This window comes from Oryctolagus cuniculus, chromosome 19 (assembly GCF_051225735.1).
Source record: "Oryctolagus cuniculus isolate XC-2025 breed Fujian yellow rabbit chromosome 19, ASM5122573v1, whole genome shotgun sequence".
In the NCBI taxonomy this organism is placed as follows: domain Eukaryota; kingdom Metazoa; phylum Chordata; class Mammalia; order Lagomorpha; family Leporidae; genus Oryctolagus; species Oryctolagus cuniculus.
Window position 1 is genome coordinate 238,243 of NC_142885.1, and position 16,950 is coordinate 255,192.

Consider the following 16,950-nt stretch of genomic DNA (forward strand, 5'->3'; position numbering starts at 1 on the left):
GTTTGTCTCCCATTTCTAAGCTGTTAAACTTGTGGTTTTTTTTTTTTTTTAATATTTATTTGAAAGTTACACAGAGGAGAGGCAGAGAGAGAGAGAAATCTTCCATCTGCTGGTTCACTCCCCAATTGGCTGCAATGGCTGGAGCTGTGCCAATCCGAAGCCAGGAGCCAGGAGCTTCTTCCAGGTCTCCCACGTGGGTGCAGGGGCCCAAGGACTTGGGCCATCTTCTACTGCTTTCCCAGGCCATAGCAGAGAGCTGGATCAAAAGTGGAGCCACCAGGACTCGAACTGGTGTCCATATAGGAGGCCGGCACTGCAAGCAGCGGCTTTACTTGCTACACCACGGCACCAGCCCCCAAGTTGTGTTTCTTAACCTCCTCTTCTGCTTTGTTCTGGGGAAGCGGTTATTTATCACTTGCAATCACCTTTCCCCCTCCCATATGCTTTCCTTCGTTTGAGATATTTTGACCTTCAGTTTTGTTTGGGGATGTGGAAGGATGATAATTCTAAATTTTTGGTTTCCCTGATTTTTTTTTTTGTTTGTTTTTTGTTTGTTTGTTTGTTTTTCTGTACTCTTCTCTGTTGGTTCCCTTATCCCATTGTCTTATCCGTTCTGCCTCTGTGTAGGCCTGGGCTATGCAGCAGGTTAGATGTCCCTTCAGAGCTCCAACATGCCTGCAGAGTCTGGACAGAGATTCAGACCCAGAAACACATCCTGACCTCAGCAGCCGCTATCTTCTTAGTGGGAGCTACAACACTCTTCTTTGCTTGTACGTGTCCAGAACTAAGCCTGAATATGTCACCTGCAGTGCCCATCTACAATGCATTTATGTTTCTCTTTGTTCTGGCCAATTTCAGTAGGGCCACCTTCATGGACCCAGGCATTTTCCCTCAAGCTGAGGAAGATGAGGACAAGGAAGATTTTCAAGCTCCCTTGACAAAACAGTGGAGATCAATGGCATCCAGGTGTGCATGAAAGGATGTGCCACCTGCCGCTGCTACTGTCCTCCTCGGCGTTCCCACACAGTGTCTGTGATAATTGTGTGGAGGAATTTGATCATCCCTGCCCCTGGGTGAACAACTGTATTGGCCGCCAGAACTAGCATTATTTCTTCCTCTTCCTCCTTTCCTTGACAGCCCACTCTATGGGTATATTTGGCTTTGGCCTCCTTTATGTCCTCTACCACATAGAGGAGCTCTCAGGGGTCTGCACACTGTCACAATGGCAGTGATGTGTGTTGCTGGCTTATTCTTCATCCCTGTAGCTGGCCTCACAGGGTTTCATGTGGTGCTGGTGGCCTGGGGACGCACAGCCAATGAACAGGTTATGGGTAAATTCTGGGGAGGCATGAGCCCCTTCACCAATGGCTGCTGTAACAATGCACTTTGCAATTCCCCAACACTCAGATATTTGGGAAGACCAAAGAAAGAGAAGACAATTGTAATCAGACCTCCCTTCCTTCAGCCAGAAGTGTCAGATTACTGTGAAGATCATGGATAATGGCATCCAGGGAGAGCTTAGGGGAACTAAGTCTAAGGGAAGCTTGGAAACAACAGAGAGCCAGTCCGCAAATGCCAAACCCCGGCCTCCTCCTATGCCAGACCTGAGCAGCTGCATGGGACTGCGAACACACCTTTGCCTGGCTACTAATGGAGATAGCAGCTTTTGGGGCAAGGACAGTCCCCCACACCAACCATGTACAAGTGTCGGCCGGGTTTTAGTAGCAGCAGTGCATCAGCTGCCCTGCCTCATTCCTCCAGCACCAAGTTAGTCATGGGGACAGTTTGAGGAAGCCAACCTCAACTGCAGAGAGCAGTCGTCATCCCAGTTACCACTCAGAGCCCAGCTTGGAACCCGAGAGCTTCTGTTCTCCCACCTTTGGCAAAAGCTTTCACTTCGATCCACTTTCCAGTGGCTCTCATTCCTCCAGCCTCAAGTCGGCGCAGAGAACAGGTTTTGTACTGGATGAGTTGCAGTCCATGCGTTCAGAAGGCACCACTTCCACCTCCTGTAAGAGCCTGGCCAATCAGACACGCAACGGAAGCCTGAGCCAGACCCAGCTTTCAGCTACACCTCTCCCTTCCTGTCAGTATTCCTGGCCCAGCAACAGGAAGCCGAGAGGCATCCACATTTGGTGCCAACAGGTCCAACATGAGAGCCCTCACCAGTCCGTTATGACAATCTGTGGCCTCCCTCCAGGGATGAGAGAAGCTGCTGCACCAGTCACCCAGCTCCCAGTCCATGAGGAAGAGCCAGACTTGGGAGACTCAGGCATTCAGTCAACACCTGGCTCAGGCATGCCCTCATAGGGCTTCCTCCTTAGCTGATCTGAAGAGATCACCACCGAGCAAGACTCCACTTGGACGCCCTGCTGTCCTCCATTTGGGGAAGGCAGAAAGGCTAAGGGGCCAGGGACTAGGGTCCCCTGAACCAGGTCCAACCACCCCATATCTGGGCCGTTAAACATCTTACAGCAGCCAAAAATCCCCACCTGGTGTCCCTGAGATAGAGGAAGTGGCCTTGCAGCCACTGCTGATGCCTGAAGATGAAGTACAGCTCAATACTGCCCACAGCAAATCCAACAGCAACCCAAGAGCATCAGCTCAGCCTCCCCTGGCCCCACAAGGGGAGGAGTCAAGAAACTGTCATGAGTGGGTGGTACCACCTGAGATATGGTGTGAGCTGTCAGTGCCTCCCCTTCCCCACACCACTGTGTCTACACCAAAGGGCCCCGGGTGGCCACCTTCCTTCCCTCAAGGGGCTCCCTTCCCCTGCATGGACATTTTTCAAAACCCCGATTCCCAGAGGATGAGTGTTTTATAAAATGCAACCGAGTTGGGGAGTTGGAGAGTTGGGGCCCTGAGGCTGGGGTAGTAGCTCCCCCCTTTTACCTTTTAAGACCTTCCTTCCCTAATTCCTGGACCAGACTCAGTGGACATTTGTGCAATTGCTTGCCCTGGAGGGAACCAGATCATTTTTAAACCAGAAATAATTTTTTTATTATTGTTACAGATCCTATTTTTTAATCTTCTGTGTTACCAGGTGTGTGTATAAATATCAAAGAAATTATATATCTATCTTGGGATGGGAAAATGAGGGAGGGATATGTAAAAGAAGGAGGGTCTTACTTTTCCTGGTCCTCAGACCAGCAGGAAAAGAGGGGAGACACCAGAGTCTTCCTTTCCCCCCATGGTCCCTCTCTTGTCTGTTACCAACTAAGGAAGTAGTAGAACCCCCTGTTGGTGCTAAGTGATCATGAAAGAAACCTGGGGAGAGAGGAGTCTGAGCTCTTGGTTAGAAGAAGAAAGGACTTGTGGAAAGTTAGTTTTCTAGGCTTACTGGCATTTAGCTTCCCAGGAAAGGGGTCAGAGCCCCATGACATTGGTGGTGGTGGTAGGAGGGGGATCAGGAAAAGCATCTGGCCTAATTCAAAACACTATTAGAAAATCTCCCCTTTCTTGGGAGAGGGGTTGGGTGGCTTTCTTAAGTGAGCCCCTCAGAGCTTCCCCTAGGCTACAGTTAAGGTGATTTTAAAGTGCAAGGACAGAAGAGAAAAATCCAAAATGCAATATTTTTCATCACATGCCAAAAACAGGACAGAGGAAAGGAGTGGCAGGCCTAGGCCCCTCCAGATGTCCCCTAGGGGTTACCCCTCAGCCCACCTTAGAATGGTGCTGGGTAGAGGAGATACCTGGGTTCTAATCTCTAAATAGGGGAGACTCCAGCCTCTTCACAGAGTCCCTTTCATTTTTTATTCTGATTAGCCATTTTCAACTGACAAATGAGAGAAATCCTGATCTATCAGCAAACAAAAAAAGAGTACTTAAGTTTGTATTTAGAAACATTTATGTCATTTGCTTTACCCAGTTTATACTTAACAGCAATACCTAGATGTCTTAAGAAACTGAGATAGTATATAACTAAAGTTATAATTTCTTTTCACTACCCCAGAGCCAGTGAATGACTTGCTCTGTCTCAGGCAAATGAACCCATTTGAAGTTGCTGTAGCAATTCCTCCTGGCAGTTTTGGGAGTGTTCAGCAGCAACATTTTTTTTAAAGATTTATTTATTTTTTTTGAAAGGAAGAGTTATGAAGAGGCAGAGGCAAAGAGAGAGAGAGGTCTTCAATTGGCTGGTTCACCTCCCCGAAACGGTCGCAACTGCTGGAACAGGGCCAATCCAAAGCCAGGAGACAGGAGCTTCTTCGGGGTCTCCTCATGGGTGCAGGGTCCCAAGGACTTGGGCCCCCTTCTACTGACTTCCCAGGCCACAGCAGAGAGCTGGGTTAGAAGTGGAGCAGTCGAGACTCAAACCAGTGCCCATATGAGATAATGGCACAGCAGGCAGTGGTTTTACCAGCTATGACTCAGTGCCAGCTCCTTAAAGCTACGATTTTGAAAAATTTTCCTATGAAAGAAAACTCAAAAGGCTGATTCTGATTCATTGTACTTAATACACAGAACATAATTTTAACCTTAGTTAAAATTTTCATATTTTGGCTGACACTCACTGGCTGCTGGTGTTTTGAATGACCTATGAATAATGGTGTTTGCATGGGAGTTTCAGGAGCCCACTGAAATTAAATGACAGAAGGCAGACCTCACTGACAGCTCATGAGGAAACATGTAACCATCGACTGTAAACAACTGAATTCTATTTCCAAGAAGCCTCCACCCAGACCATCTGTAGAGTTATAGAGGAAAGGAGAGACAGAGAGAAAGGTCTTCCATCTGGTTCACTCCTCAAATGGCCACAATGGCCATTGCTGGGCCAATCCTAAGTCAGGAACAAGAGTTCCTCCTGGGTATCCCACATGGGTGCAGAGGCCCAAGCACTTGGCAAATCTCTACTGCTTTTCCAGGTCACAGCATAGAGCTGGATGAGAAGAGGAGCAGCCAGGACTAGAAATCATGCCCACATGGGATGCAGGCACCTGCGGTGGTAGCTTAGCCCACTACATCACAGCCCCAGCCCCATTCAGAGATCTTTTAAGTGGCCATTTCTTATTCAGTCTTAAGGAGGTCAAGCAGTATTATAGTAAAACAGCTTTTTCTTTTGTAGTTTCCAAATACAATTTATTTATTTTAGAAAATAAGTGTTAAGGGGCAATAAGAATAGAGGTCTGATCACAATTGCTGTTTAGTCCAGACCTGTAAAAGAACCAAGTTAGAAAACAATTTCTTGGGCTGGCACTGTGGCGCAGTGGGTTAACGCCCTCTCTTGAAGTGCCGGCATCCCATATGGGTGCTGGTTCTAGTCCTGGCTGCTCCTCTTCCAATCCAGCTCTCTGCTATGGCCTGGGATAACAATAGAAAATTGCCCAAGTCCACGGGCCCCTGAACCCATGTGGGAGACCCAGAAGAATCTTGTGGCTCCTGACTTTGGATTGGAGCAGCTCTGGTTGTTGCAGCCATCTGGAGAGTGAACCAGCAGATGGAAGACTTCTCTCTCTGTCTCTAGCTCTCTGTGTAACTCTATCTTTCAAATAAATAAAATAAATCTTTAAAAAAATAAGAAAGCAATTTCTCAGGGAAGAGATATCTGACTACAAAAGGGAGAGCTCTCTTTCTATTTTATTTAATTTTTTGCAAATCAGAGTAACACACAGAGAGAAGGAGAGGCAGAGGGAGAGAGATAGGTCTTCCATCCATTGGTGCACTCCCCAATTGGCTATAACAGCCAGAGCTGTGGTGATCTGAAGCCAGGATCCAGGAGCTTCTTCCGGGTCTTCCACACAGGTGCAGGGGCCCAAGGACTTGGCTGATCTTCTACTGGCTTTCCCAGGCCAGAGCAGAGACATGGATTGGAAGTGGAGCAGCCAGGACTCAAACTGGCACCACACCACAGCACTGGCCCCAGGGAGAGTGCTCTTAAATGCAATTTTCAGGGGTCAGCATTGTAGCATAATGGGTAAAGTCACCTCCTATGTTGTCAGCTACTCCACTTCCAATCCAGCTCCATGCTATTGTGCTTGGGAAAGCAGCAGAAAATGATCCAGGAATTTGGGCCCCTGAAATCATGTGGGAGACTTGGTAAAAGGAGAAAGATTTATACGATCTGAAGAGAAACCAGAGTATTCATGTGGGAGACTTGGAAAAAGAAGCTCCTGATACCTGGTTTTGGACCAACCCAATCCTGGTCATTATGGCAAATTGGGGAGTGACCCATGGATGGAAATTCTTTCTCTGTCTCCCTCTCTCTCTGTACCTCTGTCATTCAAATCAATTCAAGCTTTTGAAAACAAAACAAAAAAACCAATGTCCACTAACAGCTGAACAAAATATTAAAAGAGATATTACCTGGTAGCACCATGTACAAGTTTGATACTTACCAAATACATTTCCCTAGATTTCAGTTGGAATTTTAATCTGGTTTCTGCCAGTCTGAAACTCCTTAGGCCAATGACACCAGGTCAACAACTAGTTGCTCAGGTTATTTCTGATTCAAAGAAATATTCAGGAAGCAGCAAAACAGCTCACAGGGGTGATTTGTACCAGGGGCTGCTTTGCCTACTCTGGACTGTGCTCCCTTCATGATTGCTGTATCTGTCTTTCAAAATGAAATAAAATAAAATAAATCTTTAAGATAAATTGAAAAAGCCAGAATCATGGAGTAAATGAACCTTAAGCACCAGAACAGTGGTGCTTCTAATACCAAAGTATTAGAGGTTAAAGCATGAAATATGGATATGCCATGTAAGGTAATTATAAAAGAGATGTATATACTTGCTGACCATTCCAATAAGAGAATAAACTCTAAAATAAAGGTACTACAGATAAATGACATTTTAGAGTAATAAAAGGGTCAATCAACCTGGATAAGATTAATTCTAGATATGCATGTATCTAACAAATAAGCCCAACATTAAATGAAAGAAAATGACAAAACTCATAGAGAAAAGACTGGTCAAGACTAATATTAGGAAGGGGCACTGTGGCATAGGGAGTAAAGCCACCAATTGTGGCACTCATTCTAGTTCTGGCAGTTCTAGTGATCCAGCTCCTGGCTAGCTCACCTTTTCAAAAGATTTATTTATGTGAAAGAGTTACAGAGAGTCAAACAGAGAGAGAGAGAGGTCATCCATCCACTGGCTCACTCCCCAGATTGCCAAAATGGCTGGAGTTGGGTGCAGGGGCCCAAGGACTTGGGCCATCTGCCACTGTTTTCCCAAGCCATAGCAGAGAGCTGGATCAGAATTGAAACAGCCAGGACTCAAAGACCCATATGGGATGCTGGCACTGCAGGCAGTGGTTTTGCCTACTGCGCCACAACACTGGCCAGCTTTGTAGCAATTTTGAAAGAAAATCAGCAGAGGAATGCCTCTCTCTCTCTCTCTAGTCCAGCATTAGATATAATAATTCTTAAAAAATTAATATTAGGAGACAGAAATATGTCACTTAATAATGGACAGAACAGGTTTGCAATATATTGGAAATGATAAAGCAACTTGACCATGTACTTGAACAAAAAAATACACATTCTGTTCAAGTACTCACAGAACATGGCCTGCAGAAGACCTTTTGCTAGATCACAAAAGAACCTCAACAAAATTAAAAGAATAAAAATAAAAAAGGACATCCTATGACTACAATAGATTCGCCTGGAATATCAGTAACAGAAGAACATTTGAGAAGTGCACAATATGTGGAAAATAAGAACACACTCCTAGGAGCTACAGAAACAAATCACAAAGGACAATAGCAAACATTGTGAAATGATTGGAAATGAAATGCATATAAAAAAGGTAATGGGATACAGTTGAAACTGAGATTAGAGGAGGCTCAGTCTCCATTCCTATAGCTTTATAAAATGGGAAGTTGTGACCACTTTAACTTTGCTATTCATCATTATGTAGGGTCTTGAAAGTTTGTCAACAATTTGTCAGTATCTGCCAAACACTTTATTAGTTCCACCAGAGGGCCAGCAGGGGGCAGCAAGCCACCGCTAAACAGTAAGCTTTGCACCAAAACTCACCCTGGAGGAGTCAAGCACAGGCTTGCTACTACCAGTGATGTACACACAGCACCTACAGGAAAACAAGAGCATTTTTCCTTCAAGACTGAGCTAAGATATGATTGCAGCTTCTGGAAGACTTGGGCAGTTTCCACATGTAGGTAAAGATGCTGAACATGACCCTGATGGCTTAAGAAAAAATATTTTTCTTGTCCATGATGTTTCTCATTTTTAGAAAACATTTCCTGGGGCAGCACTGTGGCATAGTGTTACCGGTAAAGCCACCACTTGCAGTGCCGGCATCCAGTATAGGCATCGGTTTGTGTTCTGGCTGCTCAAGTTTTGATTCAGCTTTCTGCTATGGCCTGGGAAGGCAGTAGAACATGGCCCAAGTCCTTAGGTCCCTGCAACGGTGTGGGAGACCTGGAATAGGTTCTGGCTTCTGGCTTCAGATTGGTGTGGCTCCAGCTGTTGCAGTCATCTGGGAAGCGAACCAGTGGATGGAAGACCTCTCTCTCAAACTCTCTCTGCCTCCTCTCTGTAACTCTCCCTTTCAAATAAACAAATCTTTAAAAAAAAATTTCATTTGAAAACAGAGACACTGATTAAGAGACAGAGGGACACACACACTCACAGAGAGAGAGACAGAGACTGAGACAGAGGGAGAGAGATTGTCTTTGCACCTGCTGGGACCGGCCAGGGCAGTCAGAAGCCAGAATCTTATTCTGAATCCACCACGCTGGCAACAGAGAGATAACTATTGAGCTTGCTGCTCACCTGCTTGTGTATGAACAGGAAGCTGGATCAGAATCAGTACTGGGACTTGAACCCAGGTACCATACATGGAATGTGGGTCTTTTCACTACCATGCCAAATGCTGTTTCCCTGAATGTTTATCTCATTTTCTGAAATGCTTCCAGGTGAGTTATTCTGTGTTTCTTCATATAAAGCTCAAGGAAGAGTCATGTATCCATTATTGAGTGTTTTAATGGGATGGAGCTATATCATGCTGTGATATTTCTACAGATTCAAGAGGGCTTGGGGAAAAAGTTCCAACATAGATTCAGAGGGTGGCAGACAAAAACAGTGTGAAAATATACATAGTGTATCAGAACATTGCAATACGGACTTGGTGGTCCTGCATTGAAGCCTGAGGGGAAAAGAAGAATCTGACCTCCTGCATTCCTGCTTTCATTAATTCTATATCATTCTCTTCTACACAACTTCAATGTAGTTGTAAATGTCTTCTAAAGCAGAGGTGTTAAAACTCATGTTATGTTCGGTTTAGGTATATTATTTGTACCCAAACCACAATCTATTATTTTCTTACTTTCCTGAATTTATTAAAAGCAAAATTTCAAATAATATATTTAAAATAATACTGAGTGTATCTCATTTACGTTTGTGAGAATCTCCCTGTTTAATTGACAATTTTTTCAAAGAAAAATCAGTTTTCCCTCTTCTAAATAGAGAAAGAGACTTGTGAGGGAAAATACCTCAACAAAGTTAGCTGGGCTGGAATTTGGCACAACAATTAAGCTGTCACTTGGGACACCCACATTTAGCTACAAGAATGCCTAGGACAGAGTCCTGGCTCTTCTAATCCCATCATCTTGCTAATGGGCACCCTTGGAGGCTAAGCCACTCAGATCCATGCCAGCCATGAGGGAGACCTGGAATGAGTTCTTGGATCCTGGCTTTGGCCTCACTCAGCCCCAGCCATTCTGGGCATTTGGGGAGTGAGCCATCAGATGGATCATCTCTGCTGTCTTCTCAGTCTCTCTGGCATTCTAGTAGAAAGTTAATTTAACAAACTAAGGGAATGGGATTTAGCATAGTGATTGGAACACTGCTTGAGATGCCTACATTCTATGTCAGCATGCCTGGGTTTCAAGTACCATCTCTGCTCCTATGCAGAATAATCCCCCCAAACTCATTGGCAATGTTGTTATAGAACCCCCTAACCAGGACCTGCCCCATGGCATAGCGGATAAAAATCACTGCCTGCAGTGCTGGCATACTATATGGGCACCACTTTGAGTCCCAGCTGCTTCACTTCTGATCCAGCTCTCTGCTTTGGCCTGGGAAAGCAGTGGAAAATGCCCTAGGTCTTTGGGCCCCTGCACCCGCATGGGAGACCCAGAAGAAGCTCCTGGTTTCAGATCAGTGCAGCTTCAGCCATTGCAGCCAATTAGAGAATGAACCAGCAGATGGAAGACCTCTCTCTCTCTTACTCTCTCCCTCTCTGCCTCTCCTTCTCTCTCTGTGTAATTCTGAGTCTCAAAGAAATAAATAAATCTTTAAAACAGAAACAAAAAATAAAACAAAAAGAACTCCCTAACCTATATGTGTTTGCACAACACACAGTAAGCCAATCACTGACACTGAGTGATGGTAGCTTGAGGTGTTTATGGCAAAGTCCAAAGTAAGGAGATGAGAACTTTTCACTTAATTTCAGGGCTCCCCAAGAAGTTAGAGGTAAATGTTTTTATAGATTAAAATTGGGGCTGACAGGTGCATGTTGAGCTTTGTCCAAGTTCCCGATTGTTCAGTGGTGCTTGTGATCTTCCTTTTATTGGTGGCGATGACATGTTCTTTAGTGAATTTTTATTATGTACAGGTGAGCTTAATTTGTCTGGGGTTTATGTGTAAATGGTAGTTATTTACTTCCCAGACTTGGATTTTTCTTACCTAATCTGAAACTCCCCTAAATAAACCTTTCCGGACAATTTTGGCTAACAGGGTTTTATCTATTGCAGAAACAAATGACTTCTTTTGTCAAGTGATTACTAGCTTGTCAGGCCAGCTGTATCACTCCCTTTTATTAAAAAAAGATTTATTTATTTATTTACTTCAGAGGCAGAGTTTACAGACAGGGAGGGAGAGAGATAGAGATAGAGAAAAAGAGAGAGAGAGAGAGTCTTCCACCAGTTGGTTCACTCCCCAAATGGCCACAATGGACAGAGCTGAGCTGATCTGAAGCCAGGTGCCAGGAAATTCTTTCCACATGGATGTAGAGGCCTAAAGACATGGGCCATCTTCTGCTGCTTTCCAAAGCCATTAGCAGGGAGCTGGATCAAAAGTGGAGCAGCTGGGACTAGAACCATCCATATGCGATGCTGGCACTGCAGGTAGAGGCTTAGCCTACCATGCCACAGCATTGGTCCCAAATTTTTTCGATACCATACAGGCAAGAAAGCTTTGGGCTAAGAGACACAGACAAGAGGCTGAGCCCTGATTTTGTATTATGGAAGTTTTGTTTCAATTGCCCCTATTTCTTGTTATTCCTCAAACCTCAGAGAAAAGGAACAATGGCTGTCTGACTGGGGTATTGTAAGAATGAAAGGAGACAAAGTTTTAGGTATTTCTTTTATTAGTTATTGATTTACATAATAGTGAAGTTAACAGAGAAAGAAAGAGAGACAGAGTTTTTTCATTGCTGGTTCACTTCTCAGATGGTTGCATAATCCAGGGATTGATCATGATGAAGCTAGGAGCTTCTTCAGGGTGTTCCACATGAGTGGTAGGGGAACAAGTACTTGAGTCACCTTCTGCTGCTTTTGCAAGGCCATTAGCATGGAGCTGGATCAGAAGTGGAGCAGCTGTGACTCTAACCAGCATCCATATGGGATACTGAGTAGAAGTTGGCAGTTTTACCTGATACACTACAACGCCAGCCCCTGTAGGCATTGCTTCAGATAAAGTTTCTAGTCTTGGGTTTAGCTGTAGAGATCCTCTGCATTATGAGAAGGATTGCACAGCCAGTTTCTGTGCAGCTTTTTTTTTTTAGATTTATTTATTTATTTGAAAGGCAGAGTTACAGAGAGGCAGAGGCAGAGAGAAGTCTTCCATCTGCTGGTTATCTGCCCAGATGGCTTCAATGGCAGAAGCTGAGCTGGTTCAAAGCCAGGAGCCTTGGAGCTTCTTCCAGGTCTCACACAGGTGTAGGAGCCCATGTACTTGGGCCATCTTCCACTCTTCTCCCAGGCCATAGCAGAGAGTAGATTAGAAGTGGAGCAGCTAGGACTTGAACCAGTGCCCATTTGGGATGCTGGCACTGTGGCATAGCAGGTAAAGCCATTGTCTACAGTGCCAGCATCCCATATGGGCACTGGTTCAAGTTCCAACTGCTCCACTTCCAATTCAGCTCTCTACTATGGCCTGGGAAAGCAGTAGAAGATGGCCCAAGTCCTGGGGCCCTGTACCTGCTCAGGATACCCAGAAGAAGTTCTTGGCTCCTGATTTGGATTGGCCCAGCTCCAGCCATTGTGGCCATTAGGGGAGTGAAACAATGGATGGAAGATCTCTCTCTCTCTCTCCCTCTCTCCCTCTCTCCCTCTCTCTCCTTTTCAAATAAATAAGTAAAGAAATAAATCTTTTTTTTTTTAAAAGATTTAGCCTGCTACAGGTTTATTGAATTTCAAGTCTCATTTGCAGTTGCCTTAGCAAGGTCAGACCCATGGGCTTTCTATGACATGGAATGGGTGTTCCCCCCTCTGCTAAAGGGACATTGGTCAGATCTAGCTGTTCAATATCATATAATTATTCACATATATGTGTCCCAGAGTGGTCTCGTTGCAAGGTGACTGGATTAAACATTATAGCTTCAAAGTAACATTTTGGTTATCAAATACTATGGCTTAATATCTCCCAGAGAGCCCCAAATGAGGCAGTAACCTTTGCTCCAGGAGTGGACGCACACACAGTGAGTTGTATGTATTGTGCTGGGTTGGCCAAAAGTGAGCTACTCTGTGTCCTGCAGTACACAAGTGACTGTTATTCTGAGACATATCAGCCAACCTCACGTGGCAATGCCCAGATCAATCTTACAGCATCGGTAATTTTATTTTTCCAAAGTTTGAATTAGTGCTCTGCATCCTAATCCCAGCTTCTCAGGAACAACAATGTCAAAAACCTTCCTCAGAAGTTCACTGTGGGTGCTGTACAAAATTTCTATCATTAGGTAGGAGAACACTAAGTATCACATCAAGGTAGCATCTCCTCTTCAAAATGTAAGCCCTCTCCAGAGGATATAGTTCTGACAGAATGTTCTGTTATAGTTACTATCAAATAATAATTCATTAAAAATCCCTTCCTTTATAACCATCCTGCTTCATCGAACCTGATTTAGGATTGACACTAATGACTCATTGCATCTTGATTTTTGTTTCCTCTTTGTGACCAAAATCCATTTCTGAAAATGCAGCTGATCATGTTCCAATTTTTCCAGGTTTTATTTGACTTGGTTTTTGATCCAGACCCATGTCAAGAGAGAAACGTTTGATGAGAAGGGGTCAGTGTGAGCACATTTTTAGCCAACTTTGAGCAACAATGAGGGTTTAGAAGGAGTGGTCTTCAGGCTAGTTTTACTTGCAGTCCATTAATAAACTTAGCTATATTTGTTATGTAGCCAGAATTCACTATCTCAAAGTGCCAGGCCAGGAGTATTATGCTGGGAATTATACTTCTGAAAAATTCTGCCAGGCAAGAGGCATAAAGCTCAAAAGAAAAATATGTAACAATTCTGGCCCTGTGGAATAGTGGGTAAAGGTGCTGCCTGCAATGTTGGCATCTCATATAGGCACTGGTTCATGTCCTGGCTGCTTCACTTCTGATCCAGTTCTTTGCTATGGCCTGGGAAGATGCAGAAGATGGCCCACGTCCTTGGGACCCTGCACCCACATGGGAGACCTGGAAGAATCTCCTGGTTCCTGGCTTTGGATTGGCACAGCTCCAGCCATTACAGCCAACTGGGGAGTGAACCAGTGGATGGAAGACCTTGCTTGCTCTCTCTGCCTCTCCTTCTCTCTCTGTGTAACTCAGACATACCAATAAATAAATATTTTAAAAGAAAAACATGTAACAAAGCCAAAGAAGATAACAAATTGTGTTGTCATCCTAAACAATGAGCAGAGTTAAAAGTTAATAGCAGAATATTATACTATAATTGACATTATATAAGGAAACTAGAAATGTTGATTAATCATACATTAATAAGCCCCATAAAACATTTTTTAAAAAAGGATTTATTTATTTATTTGAAAAGCAGAGTGACATAGAGGCAAAGGCAGAGAGAAAGTCTTCCATCCACTAGTTCATTCCCCAAATAATCGTAACAGCCAGAGATGGGCCAATCCAAAGCCAGGAGCCTTGGAGCTTCTTCCAGTTCTCCCCTGTGGGTGCAGGGACCTAAGCACAGGGGCCATCTTCCACTGCTTTCCCAGGCCATAGCAGAGAGCTGGATCAAAAGTAGAGCTGCTGAGACTTGAACCAGTGCCTGAATGGGATGCTAGCACTGTAGGCAATGGGTTTGGAGATGGGAGCTAATGCTGGGCTGATCAGAAAGAGGGAGAGTTTGGGCTAGATTTCAGGGTCCTTTGAGATAACAGTGTGAGCTGGGAGAGGTTCAGGCTGAGACTGGACTCTGAGGCTGAGCAGCTGAGATATGGGGAGATAGCTTAAGAGGAGGAGTGAGAGAGATCTTGGGCTGACAGCAGGAGTCTTCTGATAGTAATGTGTCCAAAAGTCAAGGCAGGACAGGCCTGGTTAAAGTAGGGTGGCACTGTATTGGCAAGGCCGAAAAACAGGGGCCTGCTTGTTGCTATGTAAGAGGTCATCATGGATCCAAGGCTTTTGTCCTTGCTCCATCACTGTGTATGATAAAGTCAGAACAAAGCATGCTTTGATGAAGTTGATTTCTGGTAGAAATTCTACAATAAAAATCTATCCAATCACAATCTGCTGCAGTTCAGATAGATTTCACTCTTTAGCTAAAGGCATTCATGTTTGGTGCCTTTCAGCTGGGAATCTGAGGAAATGTCCAACCAGGGTAAATGCCCTAAGAGTGGCCATGGACTCTAGTAGAGACAACAGTGTGCACCACCAATGACAAAATCCAGCTCTAATTACAGAACTCCAAATCCCCAGTGAGAGGCCACACAGTCAGCATCTTTCAAGTTCACAAGGTGTACTTATATTTTGCAAGAACTCTCAGTCAGGCCTCAAGCTATGTGTATGTTTTAAGTAGATATCATTTGCTATACCTTTTACAGGAAAGACAAACAGAAAATTAGCCACATTGGGCCCTTCACTCACAATTTCCAACATCACTACTACCATCAATTCTGATTTAAGAAGAGGTCAATTGTGCGTCTTGGGGAAGGGGCAACAGGGATGTATTATTTTGCTGTCTCTTTGCTCTGTTTCTAGCCTGCAAATCTCTCCTCTTCTCTAGTTGTGCCAGGTAAAAAGTCAGATTGCTTCACTTGCTCACCTGTCTGCCTTGCAAATCCCATGCCCCACTCTCCCTCTGTCAGAGCCTCATTCACGTTGTAGGTCAGAGGAGCATAAAGGGAAAGACATGGGGTTAGGAGACCGGTTCATCTTCCCAGGGCTGTCCCTGTCACATCAACCCCTAAAAGTGTTGTTGCTATGGCAACTCTCCAACCTTGAAGCTGGTGCTTCAAACTTCCTCTGGCTGTAGGTCCCCATGTATCCCCTGGCCTCAGCAGGCACTCCAGATGCAGACTTGGTCCATGCGTACTAAAGTGCTGACCAGGCAGATGCAGGGCTAGCTCAAACTCCTGCCTATCACCCATTCTTTGTGTGTCAACAGCTGGAGCCAGCACCATGAGACCATAAATATCTTCACGCCTTCTGTGCCCTGCCTACCCTGTTGGCAAATGTGCAGTGAGGGCAGCCTCTGAGGCTTCTGCTATATCCTGGACAAATGGGTTCTAGTGGGGTGGGGCTTTTTCTCCTCACATGGTTTTGAAAGTGCAAAGATAGTGCTTGCCCACCTCTAGTCTTAGGGGATTTGTCATTTTTTTTGGAAGCATATACTGTGGAGGTTGGCAGCTGGGTACTTCTGAGCTGTGAAAGGGATTATTTATTTATTTATTTATTTTGCTTTTTTTAAAAAATATTTAATTTATTTGAAAGACAGAGTTACAGAGAGAGGTAGAAACAGAGAGAGAGGTCTTCCATCCAATGGTTCACTCCCCAGATGGCCTCAATGGCTGGAGTTGTACCAGCTGGTGCTGCAACAGCTGGAGCTGCACTGATCTGAAGCCAGGAGCCAAGAGCTTCTTCCAGGTCTCCCCCTTGGGTGCAGGAGCCCAAAAACTTTGCCCTTCTTCTACTGCTATCCCAGGCCATAGCAGAGAGCTGGATCAGAAGAGGAGCAGCCAGGACTCGAACCAGTGCCCATATGGGATGCCAGTGCTTCAGCCCAGAGCTTTAACCTGCTGTGCCACAGCACCAGCTCTTATTTATTTTGATTTTTAAGGACTCTTAGGTTGAGTGTGACCAAAATCCCCTGCCTCAATTTTCTCATATTGCAGTACACCCATAAGGTGAGTATTGACTCATGAGTCTTCTATTTAGTTGACACCTCAAGATTCTGTTCATTCAATAAGTCATTATCATCTGCCCTCTGTGGGTATGTGGGAGATCTGGTAGCAGGAGAGTTTAATGCAAAAAAGAAAATATCCACCTGCGGCTCCAGTACTCCAAGTTCTAGCCCCAGTTGGGGCACCGGATTCTGTCTTGGCTGCTCCTCTTCCAGTCCAGCTCTCTGTTGTGGCCCAGAAGTCAGTGGAGGATGGCCCAAGTGCTTGGGCCCTGCACCCGCATGGGAGGCCAGGAGGAAGTACCTGGCTCCTGGCTTTGGATTGGCACAGCTCACCAGCTGTAGCGGCCATTTTGGGGGGGTGAACCAATGGAAGGAAGACCTTTCTCTGTGTCTCTCTCTGTCTAACTCTGCCTGTCAAAAGGAAAAGGGAAAGGGAAAGGGAAAGGGAAAGGGAAAGGGAAAGGAAAGGAAAAAGAAAAGAAAAGAGCCTTCCCATGAATGAGGAAACCTCAGGGTAAAACAATTCTGGCCTCAAATGGAGGACCTCCCACAGTCCCTCTGGTCAACCACAGCCAGAGGTGAGTTTCTCTTTCTTGTTATGCCTCTCTACAGACATGAGCACCAGGATAGAAGCTAGGACATC

The 16,950-nt window shown here is 45.0% G+C and overlaps 1 pseudogene; it reads left to right on the plus strand.

Moving 5' to 3' along the window:
* Positions 1-671: 671 nt before the first annotated feature.
* Positions 672-2,682, plus strand: LOC100357975 (palmitoyltransferase ZDHHC5 pseudogene; annotated as a pseudogene).
* Positions 2,683-16,950: the final 14,268 nt, after the last annotated feature.